This window comes from Halichoerus grypus, chromosome 8, assembly GCF_964656455.1.
Source record: "Halichoerus grypus chromosome 8, mHalGry1.hap1.1, whole genome shotgun sequence".
Taxonomy (NCBI): Eukaryota; Metazoa; Chordata; class Mammalia; order Carnivora; family Phocidae; genus Halichoerus; species Halichoerus grypus.
The window spans coordinates 76,544-86,114 of record NC_135719.1 but is presented as its reverse complement, the minus strand read 5'-3'; the positions used below and the strand labels follow the sequence as shown (position 1 = coordinate 86,114).

At 39.0% G+C, this 9,571-nt stretch overlaps 1 pseudogene; it reads right to left on the bottom strand.

The window, feature by feature from the left end:
* Window positions 1-749: 749 nt before the first annotated feature.
* Window positions 750-1,549, bottom strand: LOC118528463 (deoxyribose-phosphate aldolase pseudogene; annotated as a pseudogene).
* Between the last annotated feature and the right edge of the window lie 8,022 nt (window positions 1,550-9,571).

The following is a 9,571-nucleotide window of genomic DNA, read 5'->3' as shown; positions in this document are numbered from 1 at the left end:
TTAAAGAGAAGCATTTATTGGAGTCAGCTGTTGAATTGGCTGATTAATTAATTAATATTAATTAATATTAATATTAATTAATATTAATAAATATTAATTCCCATTCAGAGTTAATAATAATTATATCAGAGCTAAGATTAAATATACCTTTAATGTACTGACTCTAATGAATAAGCTTTGCCAAAAGTGCTATGACTATCATTTTCCGAGCTTTCTATTCTATTCCATTGTCCTGTGTGTCTGTTTCTATGCCAGCACCATACAGTTTTTTTTTCCAAAAAAATAAACTACAGCGATTTTTTAATTTAAAAAATGCAATAGCATAGTATCATGTAACAACGAGAGGAGTTTCATTAGCAAAACAATTAATAAAAGAACATATCTGTTGCAAAAATTAAAGACAGATTTTCATGGCAGGAAATTAGTGCCAAGTCAGTGACTCCTGAAGTCATCAGAGTACAGCCAGCAGCTCAGGGATGCTACGTTTTCTTTTGCTAAGACACGTTTCTTGGGCAGTTTAACATTTTTTCCCCCCTTAGAATTTAATGCTGTCAAAGCTATCATTAATATTTTACTCAGAATTTTTAAGAGAAAATCTTCACAAAATTAACAATACAGATCTTCAAGTAATTAGGACCATTCAGAGGCACCTGAAAAGAATACCATGTATGGATTTGTTGTTTTTTTCTTTTATTCTTTGAATTAAATTCAGTGAAAGTTTTAAGGGGGGAAAAAGTCAGTTATCTATTCGTTCCCTCATGTTTTAATTAAACAATTTTAGCAATTACGTAGAAAAACACATTTTACATGTTGCTGTAAAGCGCTTTTCTGGAACTGGTCGCTGATTTAAGACATCGGAAGATCATGATAGGCCGCGTATCTTCCGGTAACGTGATGGTAAATCTGCCTCTCGATGTCCGAAACCAGAGTACTGGCACCTATTCGAAACAGTTCTGGCGTCAGCCATTCATCTCCCAGCTCTTCCTTCACGAGAGAGAGCCAAGCAAGGGAATCCTTGGCACTGCGGATGCCTCCTGCTGGTTTAAAGCCTACCTTGTTTCCAGTTTTCCAGAAGAAATCTCTAATGGCCCGTAGCATTACTATAGCTACCGGGAAAGTGGCATTTACTGTTTCTTTTCCAGTAGAGGTCTTAATAAAATCTGATCCTGCCATCATTGCAATCATTACTGGCTTTATAGACATTAGTAAGAGATCCAAGTTCTCCTGTTGCTAAGATGGTTTTGAGATGAGCCTCCCCACAGGCCTTGCGAAACTGACGCATCTCATCATACAGGGCTTCCCACTGGCCGGTCAGCACCAAGGTCCTGTTAATCACCACATCGATTTCTGTAGCTCCATCTTCCACAGCCAATCTGATCTCTTCCAATCGTGTTTTTAAATGAGTCTGTCCAGCTGGAAAGCCAGTGGCCACTGAAGCCACTGGGATGGTACAGCCCGAGGCCTTCAGTGCTTTAACCGCATCACACACCCACGTGGGGTAGACACAAACAGCAGCGGTTGTAAGGCCTTTCTCATGCATATTTAAACTTTTTAAAAAAAATTTTTTATTGTTATGTTAATCACCATACATTACATCATTAGTTTTTGATGTAGTGTTCCATGATTCATTGTTTGTGCATAACACCCAGTGCTCCATGCAGAACGTGCCCTCCTCAATACCCATCACCAGGCTAACCCATTTCCCATCCCCCTCCCCTCTAGAACCCTCAGTTTGTTTTTCAGAGTCCATCGTCTCTCATGGTTCATCTCCCCCTCCGATTTCCCCCCCTTCATTCTTCCCCTCCTGCTATCTTCTTTTTTTTTTTCTTAACATATATTGCATTATTTGTTTCAGAGGTACAGATCTGTGATTCAACAGTCTTGCACAATTCACAGCGCTCACCATAGCACATACCCTCCCCAGTGTCTATCACGCAGCCACCCCATCCCTCCCACCCCAACCCCCACTCCAGCAACCCTCAGTTTGTTTCCTGAGATTAAGAATTCCTCATATCAGTGAGGTCATATGATACATGTCTTTCTCTGATTGACTTATTTCGCTCAGCATAACACCCTCCAGTTCCATCCACATCATTGCAAATGGCAAGATCTCATTCCTTTTGATGGCTGCATAATATTCCATTGCATATATATACCACATCTTCTTTATCCATTCATCTGTCGATGGACATCTTGGCTCTTTCCACAGTTTGGCTATTGTGGACATTGCTGCTATAAACATCGGGGTGCACATACCCCTTCGGATCCCTACATTTGTATCTTTGGGGTAAATACAAATGAGTAACTATATGCCTCTCATGGTTCGTCTCCCCCTCCGAATGAAGGGGGGGAAATCGGAGGGGGAGACGAACCATGAGAGGCATATAGTTACTCATTTGTATCTTTGGGGTAAATACCCAGTAGTGCAATTGCTGGATCATATGGTAGCTCTATCTTCAACTTTTTGAGGAACCTCCATACTGTTTTCCAGAGTGGTTGCACTCCCACCAATAGTGTAGGAGGGTTCCCCTTTCTCCGCATCCCCGCCAACATCTGTCCTTTCCTGACTTGTTAATTTTAGCCATTCTGACTGGTGTGAGGTGGTATCTCATTGAGGTTTTGATTTGGATTTCCCTGATGCCAAGCGATGTTGAGCACTTTTTCATGTGTCTGTTGGCCATTTGGAGGTCTTCTTTGGAAAAATGTCTGTTGATGTCTTCTGCCCATTTCCTGATTGGATTCTTTGTTCTTTGGGTGTTGAATTTGATAAGTTCTTTATAGATTTTGGATACTAGCCCTTTATCTGATACATCATTTGCAAATATCTTCTCCCATTCTGTCGGTTGTCTTTTGGTTTTGTTGACTGTTTCTTTTGCTGTGCAAAAGCTTTTTATCTTGATGAAGTCCCAATAGTTCATTTTTGCCCTTGCTTCCCTTGCCTTTGGCGATGTTGCTAGGAAGAAGTTGCTGCGGCTGAGGTCAAAGAGGTTGCTGCCTGTGTTCTCCTTTAGGATTTTGATGGACTCCTGTCTCACATTTAGGTCTTTCAACCATTTTGAGTCTATTTTTGTGTGTGGTGTAAGGAAATGGTCCAGTTTCATTCTTCTGCATGTGACTGTCCAATTTTCCCAACACCATTTGTTGAAGAGACTGTCTTTTTCCCATTGGACATTCTTTCCTGCTTTGTCAAAGATTAGTTGACCGTAGAGTTGAGGGTCCATTTCTGGGCTCTCTATTCTGTTCCATTGATCTATGTGTCTGTTTTTATGCCAGTACCATACTGTCTTGATGATGACAGCTTTGTAATAGAGCTGGAAGTCCGGAATTATGATGCCACCAGCTTTGCTTTTCTTTTTCAACATTCCTCTGGCTATTCGGGGTATTTTCTGGTTCCATACAAATTTTAGGATTATTTGTTCCATTTCTTTGAAAAAAGTGGATGGTATTTTGATGGGGATTGCATTGAATGTGTAGATTGCTCTAGGTAGCATTGACATCGTCACAATATTTGTTCTTCCAATCCATGAGCATGGAACGTTTTTCCATTTCTTTGTGTCTTCCTCAATTTCTTTCATGAGTATTTTATAGTTTTCTGAGTACAGATCCTTTGCCTCTTTGGTTAGATTTATTCCCAGGTATCTTATGGTTTTGGGTGCCATTGTAAATGGGATCGACTCCTTAATTTCTCTTTCTTCTGTCGTGTTGTTGGTGTATAGGAATGCCACTGATTTCTGTGCATTGATTTTATATCCTGCCACTTTACTGAATTCCTGTATGAGTTCTAGCAGTTTTGGGGTGGAATCTTTTGGGTTTTCCACATAAAGTATCATATCATCTGCAATGAGTGAGAGTTTGACTTCTTCTTTGCCAATTTGGATGCCTTTTATTTCTTTTTGTTGTCTGATTGCTGTGGCTAGGACTTCTAATACTATGTTGAATAGCAGTGGTGATAGTGGACATCCCTGCTGCGTTCCTGACCTTAGGGGGAAAGCTCTCAGTTTTTCCCCATTGAGAATGATATTCGCTGTAGGTTTTTCATAGATGGCTTTTATGATATTGAGGTATGTACCCTCAATCCCTATACTCTGAAGAGTTTTGATCAAGAAAGGATGCTGTAGTTTGTGAAATGCTTTTTCTGCATCTATTGAGAGGATCATATGATTCTTGTTCTTTCTTCTGTTAATGTATTGTATCACGTTGATTGATTTGCAGATGTTGAACCAACCTTGCAGCCCAGGGATAAATCCCACTTGGTCATGGTGAATAATCCTTTTAATGTACTGTTGGATCCTATTGGCTAGTATTTTGGTGAGAATTTTTGCATCCATGTTCATCAGGGATATTGGTCTGTAATTCTCCTTTTTGATGGGGTCTTTGGTTTTGGGATGAAGGTAATGGTGGCCTCATAAAATGAGTTTGGAAGTTTTCCTTCCATTTCTATTTTTTGGAACAGTTTCAGAATAGGTATTAATTCTTCTTTAAATGTTTAGAATTCCCCTGGGAAGCCATCTGGCCCTGGGCTTTTGTTTGTTGGGAGATTTTTGATGACTGCTTCAATCTCCTTAGTGGTTATGGGTCTGTTCAGGTTTTCAATGTCTTCCTGGTTCAGTTTTGGTAGTTGATACATCTCTAGGAATGCATCCATTTCTTCCAGATTATCTAATTTGCTGGCATATAGTTACTCATAATATGTTCTTATGATTGTTTGTATTTCTTTGGTGTTGGTTGTGATCTCTCCTCTTTCATTCATGATTTTGTTGATTTGGGTCATTTCTCTTTTCTTTTTGATAAGTCTGGCCAGGGGTTTATCAATCTTGTTAATTCTTTCAAAGAACCAGCTCCTAGTTTCGTTGATTTGTTCTACTCTTCTTTTGGTTTCTATTTCATTGATTTCTGCTCTGATCTTTATTATTTCTCTTCTCCTGCTGGGTTTAGGCTTTATTTGCTGTTCTTTCTCCAGCTCCTTTAGGTGTAGGGTTAGGTTGTATATTTGAGACCTTTCTTGTTTCTTGAGAAAGGCTTGTATTGCTATATACTTTCCTCTTAGGACCGCCTTTGCTGCATCCCAAAGATTTTGAACATTTGTGTTTTCATTTTCATTTGTTCCCATGATTTTTTTAAATTTTTCTTTAATTTCCTGGTTGACCCATTCATTCTTTAGTAGGATGCTCTTTAGCCTCCATGTATTTGAGTTCTTTCTGACTTTCCTCTTGTGATTGAGTTCTAGTTTCAAAGCATTGTGGTCTGAAAATAGGCAGGGAATGATCCCAATCTTTTGGTACCGGTTGAGACCTGATTTATGACCTAGGATGTGATCTATTCTGGAGAATGTTCCATGGGCACTAGAGAAGAATGTGTATTCTGTTGCTTTGGGATGGAATGTTCTGAATATATCTGTGAAATCCATTTGGTACAGTGTGTCATTTAAAGTGTTTATTTCCTTGTTGATCTTTTGCTTAGATGATCTGTCCGTTTCAGTGAGGGGGGTGTTAAAGTTCCCCACTATTATTGTATTGTTGTCAATGTGTTTCTTTGCTTTTGTTATTAATTGCCTTATATAATTGGCTGCTCCCATGTTAGGGGCATAGATATTTACAATGGTTAGATCTTCTTGTTGGATAGACCCTTTAAGTAGGATATAGTGTCCTTCCTCATCTCTTATTACAGTCCTTGGTTTAAAATCTGATTTGTCTGATATAAGGATTGCCGCCCCAGCTTTCTTTTGGTGTCCATTAGCATGGTAAATGGTTTTCCACCCTCTTACTTTCAATCTGGGGGTGTCTTTGGGTCTAAAATGAGTCTCTTGCAGACATTATATCAATGGGTCTTGTTTTTTAATCCAATCTGATAGCCTGTGTCTTTTGATTGGGGCATTTAGCCCATTTACATTCAGGGTAACTATTGAAAGATAGAAATTTAGTGCCACTGTATTGCCTGTAAGGTGACTGTTACTGTATATTGTCTGTGTTCCTTTCTGGTCTATGTTGCTTTTAGGCTCTCTCTTTGCTTAGAGGACCCCTTTCAATATTTCTCATAGGGCTGGTTTCGTGTTTGCAAACTCCTTTAGTTTTTGTCCTGGAAGCTTTTTATCTCTCCTTCTATTTTCAATGACAGCCTAGCTGGATATAGTATTCTTGGCTGCATATTTTTCTCATTTAGTGCTCTGAATATATCATGCCAGTCCTTTCTGGCCTGCCAGGTCTCTGTGGATAGGTCTGTTGCCAATCTAATGTTTCTACCATTGTAGGTTATATATCTCTTCTCTTGAGCTGCTTTCAGGATTTTCTCTTTGCCTCTGAGACTTGTAAGTTTTACTATTAGATGTCGGGGTGTTGACCTATTTTTATTGATTTTGAGAGGGGTTCTCTGTGCCTCCTGGATTTTGATGCCTGTTTCCTTCCCCAAATTAGGGAAGTTCTCTGCTATAATTTGCTGCAATATACCTTCTGGCCCTCTCTCTCTTTCTTCTTCTGGGATCCCAATTATTCTAATGTTGTTTCATCTTATGGTATCGCTTAGCTCTTGAATTCTGCCCTCGTGATCCAGTAGTTGTTCATCTCTCTTTTTCGCAGCTTCTTTATTTTCCATCATTTGGTCTTCTATCTCACTGATTCTTTCTTCTGCCTCATTTATCCTAGCAGTTAGCACCCCCATTTTTTATTGCACCTCATTGATAGCCTTTTTGATTTCGACTTGTTTAGATTTTAGTTCTTTTATTTCTCCAGAAAGCGTTTCTCTAATAACTTCCATGCTTTTTTCAAGCCCAGCTAGTATCTTTAAAGTGATGATTCTGAACTCTAGATCCGACATCATACTAATGTCCCTATTGAGTATGTCCCTGGCAGTCGGTACTACCTCTTGTTCTTTTTGTTGAGGTGATTTTTTCCTTCTTGTCATTTTGTCCAGAGGAGAATAGATTAATGAGGAACAAAATGCTAACAGGGTAACAATGTCCCCAGAAAATGTACTCTAAAGAAATCAAAAAAGACCTGAAGCTGGGGGAAAAAGAAAAGGAAAGAAAGAAAAAAGAAAAAGCAAAAAAAAAAAAAAAAAAAAAAGAAAAAGAAAAAGATAAAAACAGAACAAAACAAAAGAAAAAAACAGAATATGATCAAATATGATCAGGCTGGTACATAGATCAGTGCCACACACTAGATTTTGGGTGTATTTTGGTCTGTTAGAAGACAGTGCCTCCCAAAATTTTAAAGAAAGAAAAACTTATATATGTACAAAAATAAGGGTTGATATGATAAAGGGATGGAATATGACTGTAAAGATGAAAATTATAAAAAAATTTTATAAAAGGAATTGATAAGAAGTTGTTTGAAAAAAGAAAGGAGGATTTAAAAAAAAGAAAGAAAAAAAAAGGGAGAGAATGTGATCAGGCAGGAGAGTAGAACAAAACCATACACGAGAGATTTAGGGTATATTTTGATCTGTTAGAAGAAACTATCTCAAAATTTTAAAGAGAGAACAACTTATATATATATGCCAAAAATAAGGGTAACTACTATGAATGGATAGAATATGACTCTAAAAATGAAAAATAAAAAAGATTTTTTAAAAAAGGGATTGATAAGATGTTGGTTGAAAAAGGGAAAAAGAAAAATTCAAAAAAAAAAAAGTTAAAAAAAATAACTTTAAAAGACTAAAGAATCATGGTAAAAAAGCCATGGATTCTATGTGCATTATTCCCCTAGCGCTGGAGTTCTGCCGTTCTCACTGATCGGTAAACTTGGTCTTGGCTGGCTGTTCTTGCTGATCTTCTGGGGGAGGGACCTGTTGCCGTGGTTCCCAAATGTCTTTGCCGGAGGTGGAATTGCCCTGCCCTTGCCAGTCCAGGCTAAGTAATCTGCTCGGGTTTGCTCTCGGGAGCTTTTTTTTTTTTTTTTTAATTTTATTATGTTATGTTAGTCACCATACAATACATCATTAGTTTTTGATGTAGTGATCCATGATCCATTGTTTTCGTATAACACCCAGTGCTCCATGCAGTACGTGCCCTCCTTAATACCCATAACCGGGTTAACCAATCCCCCCTCCCCCCTCCCCTCTAAAACCCTGTTTGTTTCTCAGGTCCATAGTCTCTCATGGTTCATCTCTCCCTCTAATTCCTCCTGCCTATTTTTCCCTTCCTTCTCCTAATGTCTTCCATGTTATTCCTTATGTTCCACAAATAAGTGAAACCATATAATTGACTTTCTCTGCTTGACTTATTTCACTTAGCATAATCTCCTCTAGGCCCATCCATGTTGATGTAAAAGTTGGGTATTCATCTTTTCTGATGGCTGAGTAATATTCCATTGTATATATGGACCACATCTTCTTTATCCATTCATCTGTTGAAGGGCATCTCGGCTCTTTCCACAGTTTGGCTATTGCGGACATTGCTGCTATGAACATTGGGGTGCATATGGCCCTTCTTTTCACTACATCTGTGTCTTTGGGGTAAATACCCAGTAGTGCAATTGATGGGTCATAGGGTAGCTCTATTTTTAAATTTCTGAGGAACCTCCACACTGTTTTCCAAAGTGGCTGTACCAACTTGCATTCCCACCAACAGTGTAAGAGGGTTCCCCTTTCTGCACAACCTCTCCAACATTTGTTGATTCTTTCCCTGTCCATTTTTGCCATTCTAACTGGTGTAAGGTGGTATCTCAGTGTGGTTTTGATTTGGATTTCCCTGATGGCTAATGATGATGAACATTTTTTCATGTGTCTGTTAGCCATTTGTATGTCTTCTTCAGAGAAGTGTCTGTTCATCTCTTCTACCCACTTTTTTTTTTTTTAAAGATTTTTATTTATTTATTTGACAGAGACACAGAGAGAGAGGGAACACAAGCAGGGGAGTGGGAGAGGGAGAAGCAGGCTTCCCTCCGAGCAGGGAGCCCGATGCGGGGCTCGATCCCAGGACGCTGGGATCATGACCTGAGCCGAAGGCAGACGCTTAACGACTGAGCCACCCAGGCGCCCCTCTTCTACCCACTTTTTGACTGGATTATTTGTTTTTTGGGTGTTGAGTTTGAGAAGTTCTTTATAGATTTTGGATACCAGCCCTTTATCTGTAGTGTCATTTGCAAATATCTTCTCCCATTCTGTGGGTTGCCTCTTTGTTTTGTTGACTGTTTCCTTTGCTGTGCAGAAGCTTTTTATCTTGATGAAGTCCCAAAAGTTCATTTTTGCTTTTGTTTCACTAGCTTTTGGAGATGTACCTTGAAAGAAGTTGCTGTGGCCGATGTCAAAGAGGTTACTGCCTATGTTCTCCTCTAGGATTTTGATGGATTCCTGTCTCACATTGAGGTCTTTCATCCACTTTGAGTTTATCTTTGTGAATGGTGTTAGAGAATGGTCGAGTTTCATTCTTCTGCATGTGGCTGTCCAATTTTCCCAGCACCATTTATTGAAGAGACTGTCTTTTTTCCATTGCATGTTTTTTCCTGCTTTATCAAAGATTATTTGACCATAGAGTTGAGGGTCCATATCTGGGTTCTCTATTCTGTTCCATTGGTCTGTATGTCTGTTTTTGTGCCAGTACCATGCTGTCTTGGTGATCACTGCTTTGTAGTATAGC